A 16,596-nucleotide genomic window follows, 5' to 3' on the forward strand; every position below is an offset into this window, starting at 1 on the left:
AACGCCGAGGGACCAACTACTCTGGTACGCATTCTCTCCCGGGATGTTAACACCCTTGACTGCCTGCTCCGCGATGGTGCCATGATCTACGCCCGCCGCCACCGCGTCGAGCCATCCCGGTCATCGCCCCCCAGGAGGATTCGCTGTGACCGCTGTCAGCGGTACGACCACCTGCCAAGTGAACCCTGCAAACAAGATCAGGTATGTGCCACATGTGCGCAGGATCATCCTACATTTTCTTGCCCTAATCGTCAGAATCCGAAGTGTATTAATTGTAACGAATCTCACCCTGCCTATAGTTATAAATGTAAAGTTAAACCCGCTCCTGAACATTCTCACCCCGAGTCTGTTGTACCCGTCATTTCCCAGGATCTACCAACCCCCGCCTCTTCCTCTTCCCTCCCCTCCCCTAGTGTGGAGAACATCGTCCGCTTTATGACGATGGTACTCCAAAACACCCTTCCTTTCCTGCGTCCCCACATCCTAACCCAGATCCAATTAGCGGCACGGTTAGTTCTGAATACGCATGTCAATGTTGGTTATACGGGGAATAAAATGCATTTTGCATTTTTTCCTCTAAATACCGTCCCCATTCGATAGTTCTTTGAAGGTTGATTATGATAACATAATATCACTTCAGTCTAACTGTGCCCTGTTCACCACCTCCCTTTCCATTTATACCCCGGATATTTTTGTGCTTAACGAGACCTTCCTGACACAGCGCCAACGACCTAACTTTTCTACTTACACTTTGTATCGCGCTGACCGGCCACGTAAAGCTCGTGGAGGCGTAGCTATTGGTGTCAGGCGGGATCTCACTACTAAACGCCACTTTCTTCCTCCCTCTATTACTCTCCATGAATATCTGATTATTGAAATTTTTTCGTCTACTCGCACTTTTGTTGTCGCTACTACTTATTTAACTGCCGGCAACCCTCCTCCTCCTGATTTTATTCGGTATATTGATAATCATCGCCTCTGTGGTGTAGTGGTTAGCGTGATTAGCTGCCACCCCCGGAGGCCCGGGTTCGATTCCCGGCTCTGCCACGAAATTTGAAAAGTGGTACGAGGGCTGGAACGGGGTCCACTCAGCCTCGGGAGGTCAACTGAGTAGAGGTGGGTTCGATTCCCACCTCAGCCATCCTGGAAGTGGTTTTCCGTGGTTTCCCACTTCTCCTCCAGGCGAATGCCGGGATGGTACCTAACTTCAGGCCACGGCCGCTTCCTTCCCTCTTCCTTGCCTATCCCTTCCAATCTTCCCATCCCTTCACAAGGCCCCTGTTCAGCATAGCAGGTGAGGCCGCCTGGGCGAGGTACTGGTCATACTCCCCAGTTGTATCCCCCGACCAAGAGTCTGAAGCTCCAGGACACTGCCCTTGAGGCGGTAGAGGTGGGATCCCTCGCAAAGTCCGAGGGAAAAACCAAACCTGGAGGGTAAACAGAGGATGATGATGATGATATTGATAATCATTTCAGCGATTATATTATAGTCTGTGATATTAATATCACCTCATATACCCTTACGGCTCTTACTAACTTTCATACTCTTTGCGCGAATATCCGGGGTAATCGCATTCCTTTCCCCTTCCCTACCCTACCACGATCAAACACCACATCAGACGTTCTTATCCTATCTCCTTCTTTTCTCTATCTCCGATTATTGATAAATGTTTAGAAATCGGTAGTGATCATACACCTGCCCTCATTACCATTCCCGGTGTCCTCCCCTACCCTCATTCTCCCCCACCCCGCCCCCCTCCTACTAGACACTACAATCAGACTAACTGGACAGCATATCGACAGACTATTACAGACCTGCTTCAGAACTCCCCCTCCCCTACTTCCTCCCAGAATCTTCTCTCTCTCATAACGCTCCTAGAACATGCACTAACTACAGCTGATCACTTGCACATTCCCCGCCGTTCCTATCATCCTAAAAAGCCCCCTATTCCTCAAAAAGGACTACAGTTATTGCATTTAGCACATGACCTGTATCATCACTACCTTCGAACTCGTGACCCTACCACTTTGACTCAACATCGCCGAACCTTACGACATGCCCGTTCCTATATCAAAGCTATTAAGCGAAAGCAATGGACTACAGCTTGTACTGAACTCTCCGACGAACAGAACTCTCGACGTTTTTGGCAAACATTCAAACGTTTGACACAGCACACAAAATCCCACCCCACCTACCCCATTCATCATCTTCCGCACCCCCCCCCCCTACTACTGATAAGGAAAAAGCTGATTTGTTTGCTGACCACTTTTCCAAAGTCTTCTCTCCCTCCTTCTCCCCTACACTCTACCATCCTGATGAGCCCATAATTACCCATTATAGTCATCCAGATCGTCCTGAACTTCAACCCTCCTTTCATCATTATCCTAATATTGATTATACTCACCCACTCAATTCCCCTATTACGCCTCATGAAATCCGCACTTTCCTTAAACATCGGAAAAATACTGCCCCCGGATCTGATTCCATAACCTACCGTCACATCCGTGAAGCTCCACCCATTCTCTTCGATCACCTTAGTTCAGTCTATACTACTATGCTCTATACAGGTATTTATCCTTCTCATTGGGGTCGAGCTAACGTACTTCTCTTCCTCAAGCCTGGCAAACCTCCTTCCGATGTTTCTTCCTATAGGCCTATTAGTCTTTTACCCGTCTTATCTAAGATTTTAGAAGCTCTCTTATCACGTCGCATATCTTGTTATCTTACTTCCCTCAACCTCCTTCCTATCTCCCAAGCCGGATTCCGATCAAATTTCTCAACCCAGGATCATTTATTTCATATTACGTCATCCCTAAATTAATTTCTACGCCCCCGGAAAACTGCTGCACTGGTGTGTCTTGATGTCCATAGAGCTTTTGATACTGTGTGGCACTCCGGCTTACTGTTTAAATTGCGCCATTTACCGCTTCCTCTTACTCTTATTCGTTTTATTTATCACTATCTTCGCTCCCGTACAGCTCGTATCTTAATTCATGGCACCTCCTCTTATATTTTTCCTATGACTTCCGGAGTTCAACAAGGTTCTCCACTTTCACCTTTGCTGTATATCCTTTTTACTCATGATATTCCCCATCCTGATCCTCCCCTCCGCCTGTATCAATATGCAGTTGATCTAGCTATTCTTGCCCTTTCCACCACGACTAACACATTAACTACTCAACTCCAAGCCTACCTCACTACTCTCGAAACCTGGCTTCAATCCTGGCATTTGTCCGTTAATCCTGTTAAAACTCAATTTATAGTTTTCCGTAAAAAATCCCGTCTTTGCCGCCCCCGGCATCGAGTTCTACTAACTATGTGCAATACACCCCTTGCGGAGACTAATCTATTAAAATATTTAGCCATTACCTTTCAAAATAACCTCCAATGGAACCATCATCTCGATAATATCTATAAAAAGGCATTTTCTCGCGTCCGTGCCCTTCGTTCGCTCACTGGGCATACCTGGGGTCTTCGACCCTCCCATATTATCCATATATACACATCCTTTATCCGCCCTGTCGTCACCTATGCCTCCCTGACTTGGTTGACTGCTCATGTTCGACAGAATATTCAGCTCTTGAAATTTGACAGACATGCTCTACGAATCGCGCATCGCCTCCCCCTTGACACTCCCTCTGCTAACTTTCAAACACTTTATTATTTCCCCACTATCCTTGGCCACCTTCACTCTCTACGCCTCAACTATCTCACCAAAGGTACCAGTAATCACAATCCTATCATCACCGAAGCCCTGTCCTTATCCCCTTTAGCTGATGCCATTCTTAACGACCGTCGCACACTACAGACTTCTCATCTCTTTCCTCCCCACATCACATACCTTCCCCCCCACCCCACTCTTTCTCCACCACTGTCCTGTTAAAAGCTAAACCTGTATTATTCAATTCTTTGATGCTCCTGCGCACAGTGGTGCAGCCTATATTTCTGCAGCACGACCAGTGTCCGTCCATTGTTTTATTATTTTATTATTTATTATTTAATTTATTATTATTATTATTATTATTATTATTATTATTATTATTATTATTATTATCACAATATTTTCTCTGTTTCTACTCTGGCACAAGCAAACGGACTTTCCGTCCCATTAGTTCTTATCTTGTGTTCATTATTATTATTATTATTATTATTGTTCCGAGGTATCTGTGGAACAGCAGAGGTGAAAGAAGGTGCGGGGGTGAACAGGTCCCAAAATACGAAATTAAAGTTAAGATAAAATTTAACAAGGTTATATTTTCTTAGCAAAATCAAGAAATAACAAGAATGGCAGGTACAGAGTAGGAAGGCAAGAAATGTACGATTACAGTATTCACAGGATTTGGGCTTCGAGCCCCGGACTCACAATTCTTGAGCAATTAGCCCAACTTTACCCAAAAACAAGATTCGACAAAGGGGCAGAAGACCCCAATTATGTTCAGGAGCACTTTCTCCCAATTACAAAACAAAGCCTCCTCGAGGCACCCAAAATCAATTTCAAAAGAGCAATCCGCTCTCAAAGTTTAAGCCTATCAAAGGCCACACCAAACTCGACTTTCAAGCTGTCCTCGAAGGACATAGACACAGGGGTAAAAAGATACCCAACCTACTGAGGCCTATTAAGTGAAGAAACAGAAATGTTACATGGCCTCGACAATACCAATTTGAGAGGAGGCGAAGCTGCACTCCTAATACATTTTGTTTAAAACCTACTTGGCACTAGGCCGTTAATGCAAGGGCTAATCCCATACTAAAGAGGTGACTTATATGAGAAGACAATTTAAATTACGCTAGAAGAAACGGTTGAGAAAATAAATTCACCTCGAAGCAATATGAGTGGGAGCTCGAGGGGGTTAAGAACTCTCTATCCCAATTTGTAGTTAAAACAGAAAGAATTGATACCGAGTGTCTTTACATTTTAAAGGAAAGTTACATGGAAAAGGCTTCGGACCTGCCCCGAGAGTTAAACTGCTGAGCTAGCAAGAAAAGAAGTTAATAAAAGGCCATTACCTTGTGGTTGAACTGCTGCCGGAAGAAAGAGGCGCTTCCCGCCCCCTGATACGTACTTTACACCCTGATAGCTGTTACTGAAGTGGCCTGGAGACCCGAAAATCAGCAGTTTATAAACCCTCGCGGAAAGTTCGAGGCGTTTCAGAAATGAGAACACCCTCCCACAAGAATTTTATTGGCTAGGGTCAACCAACATATCCAACTTGAAGAAGATACACCTGATTGGTCATAAATTAATTAAAGAAATTCGGGATTGGCTAAATTCAAAACAAGGGGAAAGAAAGGGTTAATATTGCCAATTTAAACAATGACTGAAAGAAATTTAACAAAGAAAAAACTTATGAATTCAAAATTTCCCCCAAAACATAGTTCTTTCACTTCGCACTAGGGTGCACAATTGTAGTTCTTCAGTAGTGCCATCTGGAAGAGAATGTCCACACTTCTTACTACAGGCAAAACAAAAATACATCGAAAACGACCCAGTTCAGAAACTTCAAAATTTCCAAGTAGTGACATCTTCTGAGAAAGTTGAAAATTAACACAGTAGATAAAGTTCAGGCTTCCTCCAGTAGGAGAGTTTCAACTGGTGCAAAGTTTGAATTAGCGACGTGGAGGTGTACCACCCGGTACAATTATTATTATTATTATTATTATTATTATTATTATTATTATTATTATTATTATTATTTTTATTATTATTATTATTATTATTATTGTTACCGAGGTTTGGTGGATTAGCAGAGGTGAAAGAAGGTGCGGGGGTGAACAGGTCTCAAACTGCGAAATTAAAGTTAATTTAAAATTTTAACAAGGTTATATTTTCTTTTCAAAATTGAGAAATAACAAGAATGGCAGGTACAGAGTAGCAAGGCAATAAAAGTACAATTACAGTATTTACAGGATTTGGGCTTCGAGCCCCGAACTCACAATTCTTGGGCAACTAGCCCAACTTTACCCCAAAACAAGATTTAACAGAGGGGCAGAAAACCCCATTCATGCCCAGGAGCACTTGCTCTAAATTACACAGAAATGCCTCCTCGAGGCATACATACTCAATTTTCGAGAAAGAGCCACTCGCTCTCAACTTTAAGCCTATCAAAGGCCACACCAAACTCCACCTTCAAGTTGTTCTCTAAGGACATAGACACGGGGGAAAATACCCAACCTACTGAGGTCTATTAAGTGAGAAAAGGGTTAATTACATGACCTCCAAAATAACAATTTGAGAGGAGGCGATCTGCACTCCTAATACCTTTTGTTTAAAACCTAATCTGGCTCTAGGCCGCTAATGCAAGGGCTAATCCCATACTAAAGAGGTGACTTTAGAAAGAAACAATTTATATTACGTTAAGGAAGAATTGGTTGTGAAAAATAAGTTCACCTCAAAACAATATGAGTGGGAGCTCGAGAGGGTTAAGCACTCTCTATCCCAATATGAAGCTTAAAAGAGAATAGATACAAAGAGTCTTTACATTTTAGGGAAAGTTTACATGGTGGAAAAGCTTCGGACCCGCCCCGAGAGTTAAACTGCTGAGCTAGCAAGAAAAGAAGTTATTAAACGGCCATTACCTTGTTGTTGAACTGCTGCCCGAAGAAAGAGGCGTTCCCCCCCACCCCCTGCTACGTACTTTACACTTTGAAAGTTGGTACTGAAGTGGCGCAGAGACCCGAAAATCAGCAGTTTATATACTCTCGTGGAAAGTTCGAGGCGTTTCGGAAATGAGAACACCCGCCCACAAAACTTTATTGGCTAGGGTTAAGCAAGATATTCAAGTTGGAGAAGATACACCTGATTGGTCAGAAATTAATTAAAGAAATTCGGGATTGGCTAAATTCAAAACAAGGGGAAGGAAAGGGTTATACAGCCAACTTAAACAATAACAGAAAGAAATTTAACAAGGAACAAACTTTTGAAATTAAAATTTCTCCAAAAAAACCAGTTCTTTCACTTCGCACTAGGGTGCACCATTGTAGTTCTTCAGTAGTGTCCTCTAGAAGAGAAAGTTCACACTTCTTACTACAGGTAAAACAAAAATACATCGAAAACGACCCAGTTCAGAAACTCCAAAATTTCCAAGTAGTGACATCTTCTGAGAAACTTGAAAATTAACACAGTAGATAAAGTTCAGACTTCCTCCAGCAGAGGAGTTTCAACTGGCGCCAAGTTTGAATTAGCGGCGTGGAGGTCTACCGCCCGGTACAGACCTCCCCCCCCAAAAGTCCCTCCAGGGGTGACACATGAAATTTGTTTGAAAACAAGGTTCAAGTTATGATGTTGATATGGAGATTAATTGCAGAAGCATTTACAAAAGTTTACTAAATTTGGTTTGATCCAGTTTCTAAATTATTTATAGATCTTGCTGATGTAATGTCTTTATGTTTGTAGAAGTTGCATTCAGAAGGAAAAACTTTAAATTCTTGAAAGAGAAGAAAATTTTCTAAGTCCACCAGATATTGCAGTAAAATCCAAAAAAGTAATAATTGTTGATGTGAAACTTCCATGTAACTGACTAAATATATCAGTTGTCGATGACTTTGACGGCCAGGCCAGCCGCCGCTGCTTGAGTCCAGAGGAGGCCGCTCGGACCCCTCAAGTACCCTGAGATACCGCTCGCCCACACTATGAGAGGAGTAGAGGTGTTGAAGCACGCCGCGCCCGCGGCGAACATATACAGGCTGCGGGCAAGTAGCAGGTTGTGCGCCGCACATCAGCCTTGGCCGGGAGGAGGGCTCCGGCTCGCCGTGCACAGGTCGACCTCGCTGGAGTAGAGGGGGCCCTTCCTCTATCCCAGTCCCGGCACGGCGCCGCGCCGCTGCAGGGGCACTGAAACATTAAAGCTCGACGGCAGAATTTTTGTTGAACCAGAATGATAGTAGGGTACATTCATTGTGGTGAGGTTTAGGGGCCAGCGGCGTGGAGAAAATCTTTTCATAAGCAAGCCACTGTGTGTTGTGGAGCAGGAGACGGGAGCGTGGTAATGGTCGTGGCAAGGACAGGATGGCAGTTTAACTGTGCGGGGAGGGTTTACAATAAATGCTTAAATATAAAAAATATAATAGAAAGGGCAGAAGGCCTTAAAATTGGAACCCCTCAAAAATATAACCTTAATATTTCTTTCAAAATCATATGAAACAAATTAGTACAGAAATTATACCGGTTTCACCTGCGACAGGTGAACCCTAAATATCCTCTCGGTGGCTGGATTACTTAATAACAACGTAACCGGCGTAAGGAAATCGATAATGATACACGGCCCATGAAATCTGGGGGCAAGCTTGCCCGCGGGAACAAAATTCTTGACCATCACCTGGTCACCTACCTTCAAATGGGTGGGTCTCCGTCCGCGATCATATCTTTCCCTAACCTTTTCGTGAGACACTTTAAGATTGGGTTTAGCCTTCTTCCAAAGATCTTTAATGTTGTCCGGGTCTATTGTCTCAGGTAGAATGTCACTCAGAGACCAGAGGTTAGAGAGCGGCATGTTGGGAACAAAATTAAACATCAAAGAAGTTGGAGTAAACTTGTGAGATTCATGAACCGCCGAATTCAAAGCAAAAGCTAACCAATGCAGGGACGTGTCCCACCTGGAATGATCTTCATGATGATAGGCAATAAGCGCGGACCTGAGATTACGATTAACCCGTTCAGCCAAAGATGGTTGAGGGTAATAAGCAGAAGTCGTCACATGAGAGATGGACAGGTCAAAACAGAATTTACGAAAAAGATTTGATGTGAAAGCCTTAGCATTATCAGACACAATATATTGACACGGACCAAAAGAAGCAAAGATAGATTTTAGACAAGTAATGGTGGACTGAGCGGTAGCCAGCTTAGTCGGAAATAACCAGGAAAATCTTGTAAAACCGTCTACGCATACAAAGATGAACTTGTTGGCGTTTCCCTTTGACTGGGGGAAGGGTCCTACATAATCAATATACAGGCGTTCCATGGGGCGCGACGCTTGATGAGAAGACAACAGGCCTACCTTGGTGGACATGGTTGGTTTACTAAGCAAACAGGATTTACAAGCCTTTACTAGTTCACGGATTTCACCGTCCATACCCTTCCAGATGAATCTTTCACGAATCTTTTCACGAGTTTTAAAGATACCAAGATGCCCGCCTATTGGGGTCTCATGATAGTACTTGAAGATCATAGGTACAAGAACAGCTGGAACGACAACCTTCATCAACTTATCATGCCTCGATGGGCAACATAAAACACCATTCCTCAGAACATAAGGGACGACATGTTCCCCAGAAGAAAGGGTTTCCATTATCGGAGCCAGCGTCGGATCTTCACGTTGATATTTCTCGATATCCCTAAAGAGCATGGGAGCATCTGTTAAGATGGCATTAACATCAGATAGCATGGACTCGGGAGGAGATGAACTATCGAACGGTTCATGGGTCTCAACGTCGTTGGAAAACATACGGCTGAGTCCATCAGCAACAACATTTTCGGTACCTCTGATATGCCTGACATCGAATTGGAAGGCAGAAATACGGATGGCCCAACGGGCTATACGACCAGTACGACGCGGCCTACCTAAGACCCAGCTTAAGGCTTGATGATCTGTCTCCAGGTCGAATTTGACATGTTCCAGATAGAGACGGAACTTTTCTAAGGCAAATAAGACTGCCAAACCTTCGAGCTCATAGATGGAATACTTGGCTTCTTGAGCCGATAGAGTCCTAGATGCATAGGCGATGGGTCGCCTCCCTAGTTCAGTCTCTTGAAGAAGGACTGCAGCTACCGCCGACGACGACGCGTCGGTTTGGACGATGAATTTCTTTGAGAAATCAGGCATAGCAAGGACAGGGGCATTACAGAGAGCTAATTTAAGATCTTCAAAAGCGGCTTGTTGAGAAGGTCCCCACTCAAATTTGATGCCTTTCCTACGAAGAAGGTTTAAGGGCGCCGCTCTATTAGCAAAGTTAGGAATAAACTTCCTGAAGAAATTCACCATACCAATGAACCTGGCGATACCTTTGATGTCCTTGGGAGGTTTAAAATCACGGATGGCCTGTGTTCTAGAATGATCGACTGCAACACCATCAGGTGAGACAATATGCCCTAGGAATGACATGGAGGGCTTAGCAAAGGCAACCTTGGACAACTTCACAGTTAACCCAGCCTTACGGAGGCGATTGAGCACTTCTCGCAGATGATCTAGATGTTCTTCAAAGGTTTCCGAAAATACGACGACATCATCCAGGTAGTGATACAAGTACTCAAATTTGATGTCGGAGAAGACCCTATCTAGCAATCTAGTGAGTACAGCTGCTCCCGTGGGGAGCCCGAAAGGCACGCGGTTGTATTCATACAAATTCCAATCCGTGGCAAACGCTGTAAGATGTTTAGACTCTTCGGCAAGGGGAATTTGATTATAGGCCTGATTCAAGTCCAAGATAGTAAAGAACTTGGCCTTACGAAACCATGAAAAACAAGAATGAAGGTCAGGAAGGGGCACAGATTGCAACACCACCTTCCGATTGAGAGCCCTATAATCAATGACAGGCCTGAAGCCACCTTGGGGTTTCGGGACTAGAAAAATAGGCGAAGAATACGCCGACTTAGAGGGCCTAATAATACCATCCTTCAACATCTGATCGATGATTTCTTTCAGAGCATTCATTTTAGGTGGAGATAGCCTATATGGTGGAAAACGGACAGGAATCGAATCCGTGACCTCAATTTTGTATTCAATAAGGTCATTAACACCAAGAGTATCAGAGAACACCTCTGGAAACGACAGACACAGCTTACGAATACTATCAGCCTGCTCCTCATGTAGATGTTTAAGGTCTAACAACATCTCATCCTGGGTAGGCGAAATAGATGAACATGATGCAGAATTACATTTCAATAATGGAATTTTACAATTAGACGCAAATTTGAAAGTGCACGACCTACTCTGAAGATCGAGCACAAGACCAGTGTGAGAAATGAAGTCAGCTCGCAATATAATGGGGCAAGGCAAGTGCTTGGTCACAAACAATTTAATTTTCCATGTAAATTTAAAAATGCGGATTTTGACATTTACAGAACCTAGAATTTCTAATGGAGATGAATTAGCCGAAACATATTGAACAGGAGATGAGCCATAGTCAGGTAGTTTACAAACAGATTTCAATTTTGAATACCATTCAGCCGAAATAATAGAACAAACGCTGCCTGAATCTAATAGAGCAGTTACAGGTTCATTATTTAGTTCAATTTTAAGAAAAGGAACAGGTGCGGGGGTATCCGCCGCAATCCTAAGACATCCTTTGGGGCATTCAAAAGATGAATTTGAAGGCTGACCTTTCCCTGAATTTTCGACCTGTTTACCAGGGGCTGAGCCTCGGAAAGATGGATTAGTCGACTCAGCCGAAGCCACTAGTCACTTTTGATTATTGGAAATGGTGGAATTTGCACCAGAAGTTGAGCAGGAGGGGGTGCTATTTGAATTTGGGCAATTCTTGGCGATATGTGAGAAAGCCCCACATTTAAAACAGCCTTGTGATGAACCAGCTCCATTATTTGCCCTATTAGATTTGATTGATGCGCACTTGTTCCGAAGATGGTCAGGCGACCCGCAAGCATAACATTTACGAGGTGTGACTGGTCGGCGATGTGGAGGCCGAGGATTACTAAAAGAAGGAGGGGGTTCTTTCGCGACCCGCAAGGAATCGGCGTATCTAACTCCTTCCGCTGAGACAGCCAAGGCTTCAAGTTCAGAGAAAGTTTGCGGGCACGCCGCGAAACACAAATATGACCTATAGGATGGTGAAATGTCTTCCACAATAGCCTGTACAATCTGATCTTCAGGGAAATGAAGAGCAAACACCGTAGTATAGAATTTAATATCTTGGATGAAGTCTGCCAAGTTTTCATCCAAGCACTGTACACGATAATAGTACTTCTGAATAAGTGAGGACCTTGCCCTAGCCGGGATGAAGTTAGCTAGCAAGTGGGCGTGGAAGTCTTCAATAGATGATTGCTCGGCAATGGCTCTTACTATTTTGTCTGAGAGAATACCAATTGCATAGGGATAAATGATTTGCAGAATCTGATATGGAGAAAGAGAAAAAACAAGAGCATGGTCCTGGAACTCAACTAAAAACCTTAAAAAGGAAATAACTTCACTGGTAGTGTTAACAGAAAATTTCGAGATACCTCTGAGCAACATTGCCAATGGATGAGGCAAGCTGCTGAACCCAGGTGACATAGTAGGTAAAGGTTTAAGTGGCAAAGACGTTAATTCAGAACGTACATTATTCAACGAGGTTCGGCGTTCAAACTCGTTGTCCAATGGGGCAGAGGTTGTTTGAGCTGCAACGGTTTTCCTATTGACATCTCCCTTAGGAGGCTCTTCCTCGCTACCTACATTCACCGTGGTGGGTTGATCGATTTTGGGAGGAACTTCCCCAGTTAACAATTGGGTAACCTTACTAGATAATTCAGAAATATTTTCAAGAACCATACTAGCTTCCTTCCTCTGAACGTCATTCAACTTTAGAGACAACAGATCGTTAACTCTATTTGAAAAATGAAATAGCCTGGCTTGCACACGCTTAATTTGATTAGGCGAAGGATCATTTTCTTCAAAAAAAACTAACTACAGATGCTAGCTCAGTAGTATTATCAGTGATCGTGGAAAGAGAGTCGTTAATTTCTTTCTCTCCCAAAGTGGGGATGGAAATGGGCAAATCAAGGGACTCTCTAAGCTTATTTGTGTCTACCGCAACCGTGCCTCCAGATTGCACATTTCTGATAGTTAACTCATAGATCAACTCCTCCTTGCGCAAATAGTTAAGATGGAGAACATCGCGAGGGCCGGGCATGATGACAGAACAATTTTGAAGAAGGAAAAAGTAAAAATTCCAGCAAGTGAGAAAATAGTTAGAGTTGTAATCAAAGCAATGTTTAGCCGTCAAAATGGGCTAAATTGAGACCCATTCAACCACGCTCTGCTACCACTTGTTACCGAGGTTTGGTGGATTAGCAGAGGTGAAAGAAGGTGCGGGGGTGAACAGGTCTCAGGCTACGAAATTAAAGTTAATTTAAAATTTTAACAAGGTTATATTTTCTTTTCAAAATTGAGAAATAACAAGAATGGCAGGTACAGAGTAGCAAGGCAACAAAAGTACAATTACAGTATTTACAGGATTTGGGCTTCGAGCCCCGAACTCACAATTCTTGGGCAACTAGCCCAACTTTACCCCAAAACAAGATTTAACAGAGGGGCAGAAAACCCCATTCATGCCCAGGAGCACTTGCTCTAAATTACACAGAAATACCTCCTCGAGGCATACATACTCAATTTTCGAGAAAGAGCCACTCGCTCTCAACTTTAAGCCTATCAAAGGCCACACCAAACTCCACCTTCAAGTTGTCCTCTAAGGACATAGACACGGCGGTAAAATACCCAACCTACTGAGGTCTATTAAGTGAGAAAAGGGTTAATTACATGACCTCCAAAATAACAATTTGAGAGGAGGCGATCTGCACTCCTAATACCTTTTGTTTAAAACCTAATCTGGCTCTAGGCCGCTAATGCAAGGGCTAATCCCATACTAAAGAGGTGACTTTAGAAAGAAACAATTTATATTACGTTAAGGAAGAATTGGTTGTGAAAAATAAGTTCACCTCAAAACAATATGAGTGGGAGCTCGAGAGGGTTAAGCACTCTCTATCCCAATATGAAGCATAAAAGAGAATGGGTACAAAGAGTCTTTACATTTTAGGGAAAGTTTACATGGTGGAAAAGCTTCGGACCCGCCCCGAGAGTTAAACTGCTGAGCTAGCAAGAAAAGAAGTTATTAAACGGCCATTACCTTGTTGTTGAACTGCTGCCCGAAGAAAGAGGTGTCCCCCCCCCCCCCCCCTGCTACGTACTTTACACTTTGAAAGTTGGTACTGAAGTGGCGCAGAGACCCGAAAATCAGCAGTTTATATACTCTCGTGGAAAGTTCGAGGCGTTTCGGAAATGAGAACACCCGCCCACAAAAACTTTATTGTCTAGGGTTAAGCAAGATATTCAAGTTGGAGAAGATACACCTCATTGGTCAGAAATTAATTAAAGAAATTCGGGATTGGCTAAATTCAAAACAAGGCGAAGGAAAGGGTTATACAGCCAACTTAAACAATAACAGAAAGAAATTTAACAAGGAACAAACTTTTGAAATTAAAATTTCTCCAAAAAAAAACAGTTCTTTCACTTCGCACTAGGGTGCACCATTGTAGTTCTTCAGTAGTGTCCTCTAGAAGAGAAAGTTCACACTTCTTACTACAGGTAAAACAAAAATACATCGAAAACGACCCAGTTCAGAAACTCCAAAATTTCCAAGTAGTGACATCTTCTGAGAAACTTGAAAATTAACACAGTAGATAAAGTTCAGACTTCCTCCAGCAGAGGAGTTTCAACTGGCGCCAAGTTTGAATTAGCGGCGTGGAGGTTTACCGACCGGTACAATTATTATTATTATTATTATTATTATTATTATTATTATTATTATTATTATTATTATTATTATCATTATTATTATTATTATTTATGTTTTTCGTCCGAAGTGAGGACATATTTTATTATGTGACAGTGTTTCCGTTTCGTTTTTCTGCAGTGCCACAAGGTAATGCGTGTGCTTGTAATTTCTGTTTGTTTTTCTCATTGCCTTTATTCGTGCCGATTGACATTCTACCTGCGGCACGTTCTTTATTTACGTTATGTGGACTTGCTTAAGCTAGCAATTGGTGTTCTTGAACGTTATTCAACCGACTTTTCCTCCATATTCTTTATATTCAGTGTTGTCTTTCCTTTCTTTCTGCAATTTCGTCTGTTATTTGTAACAATTTGTCAGTGCACGTTATATTCATTTCCTACTCGGTATGTTGTGAACTTGACTAGTGCAGTGCTTATGTTGTCAGTGCATTGACGCCCAATGGACTATATGTACTCTTGCTCCAATACGCTACGATGCAAACATGTTTACCTTCGTTGTATATTCCTAATTTTGTTATCCTATTTTGTACCTATCAGTATAACTGTGTATCCTAATTCGTTATCCTCCTACTTTTCCCCTACGTATGTCTATACATACCACTAAACATTCGATTTTCTTTTACATATATTTATATATATATTGTACACGGCCTAACAGCTACTTTGTATAGCTGACGGCCCGCCTACCCATAGGGTAGGAATGAAATAACCTTCTAATAAAAAGAATATAATAATAGAGTCTCATGCTCTTCCGACTGAGCTAGCTGGGCTGTAGAAAATCGGTTTTGATTACTTAAATCATGTGATCCGATCATGTATTCGATGAGAATGAAATACTCGCCCAGCATGGTGTTGAACTCACGATCCTGGGATTAAGATTCTCGTGCTCTACCGACTGAGCTAGCCCGGCGTTGGAGAATTGGTGTGGAATACTTATAATGAATATGTAAGACGAAAATATAATAGACGAGAGAAACATGCACGCAGAGCGTGGGGCTTGAACCCACGACCCGGAGATTAAGAGTCTCATGCCCTTCCGACTGAGGTAGCAGGGCTGTGCAAAGTCAGAATTGATTACTTATACAGAAGAATGTAAGACGATCATGTATTCGATGAGAGCCAAAAACATGACCAGCGTGTCACTCGAACCCGCGACTCTGAGATTAAGAACCTCATTCTCTACCGACTGAGCTAGCCGGGAGGGGGATCGTAGTTCTTGATTACATATTAAGGACCTGTAAGGCAAACACATATCAGATGAGATCGAAAAAATCGTATAGCGTGGGGCTCGAAAGCACGACCTCGAGATTAAAGGTCTCATGCTCTACCGCCTGAGCTACCCAGGCGACGTAAAAACAGCATTGATTACTTATTAAGAACATGTAAGACGATCATGTATTCGATGAGAGCGAAAAACTCGCCCTGCGTGGGGCTCGAACCACCGACCCTGTAATTAAAAGCCGCATGCCCTACCGACTGAGCTAGCCGGTCGGTGGAACGTCGGTCTTGATTACTTATTATGAACATGTATGACGATCACCAATTAGATGAGAGCGAAATACTCGCCCAGCGTGAGACTCGAACCACGACCCTGAGATTAAGAGTCTCATGCTCTGCCGACTGAGCTAGCCGAGATATGCAATCTCAGAATCGATTACTTATTAAGAATATGTAAGACGATCATGTATTCGATGAGAGCGAAAAACTCGCCCAGCGTGGGGTCGAACTCCCGACCCCGAAATTATGAGTCTCGAGCTCTACTGACTGAGCTAGCAGTGCTGTAGAAAATAAGGGTTGATTATTTAGAAACATGCAAGACGATCATGTATCCGATGAGAGTGAAAAACTCGCCCAGCGTGGGTTTGAACCCACGACCCTGAGATTAAAAGTCACATGCTCTACCGACTGAGCTTGCCGGGCTGTGAGAGATCGGTCTCGTTTATTTATTAAGAACATGTAAGACGATCGTGTAGTCGATAAGAGCGAAAAACTCGCCTTGCGTGGGGCTCGAGCACACGACCCTGAGATGAAGATTCTCAAGCTCTACCGACTGAGTTAGCCGAGATGTGGAAAGTCGGTTTTCATCATCATCATCATCAT

This window comes from Anabrus simplex, chromosome 7 (assembly GCF_040414725.1).
Source record: "Anabrus simplex isolate iqAnaSimp1 chromosome 7, ASM4041472v1, whole genome shotgun sequence".
In the NCBI taxonomy this organism is placed as follows: Eukaryota; Metazoa; Arthropoda; class Insecta; order Orthoptera; family Tettigoniidae; genus Anabrus; species Anabrus simplex.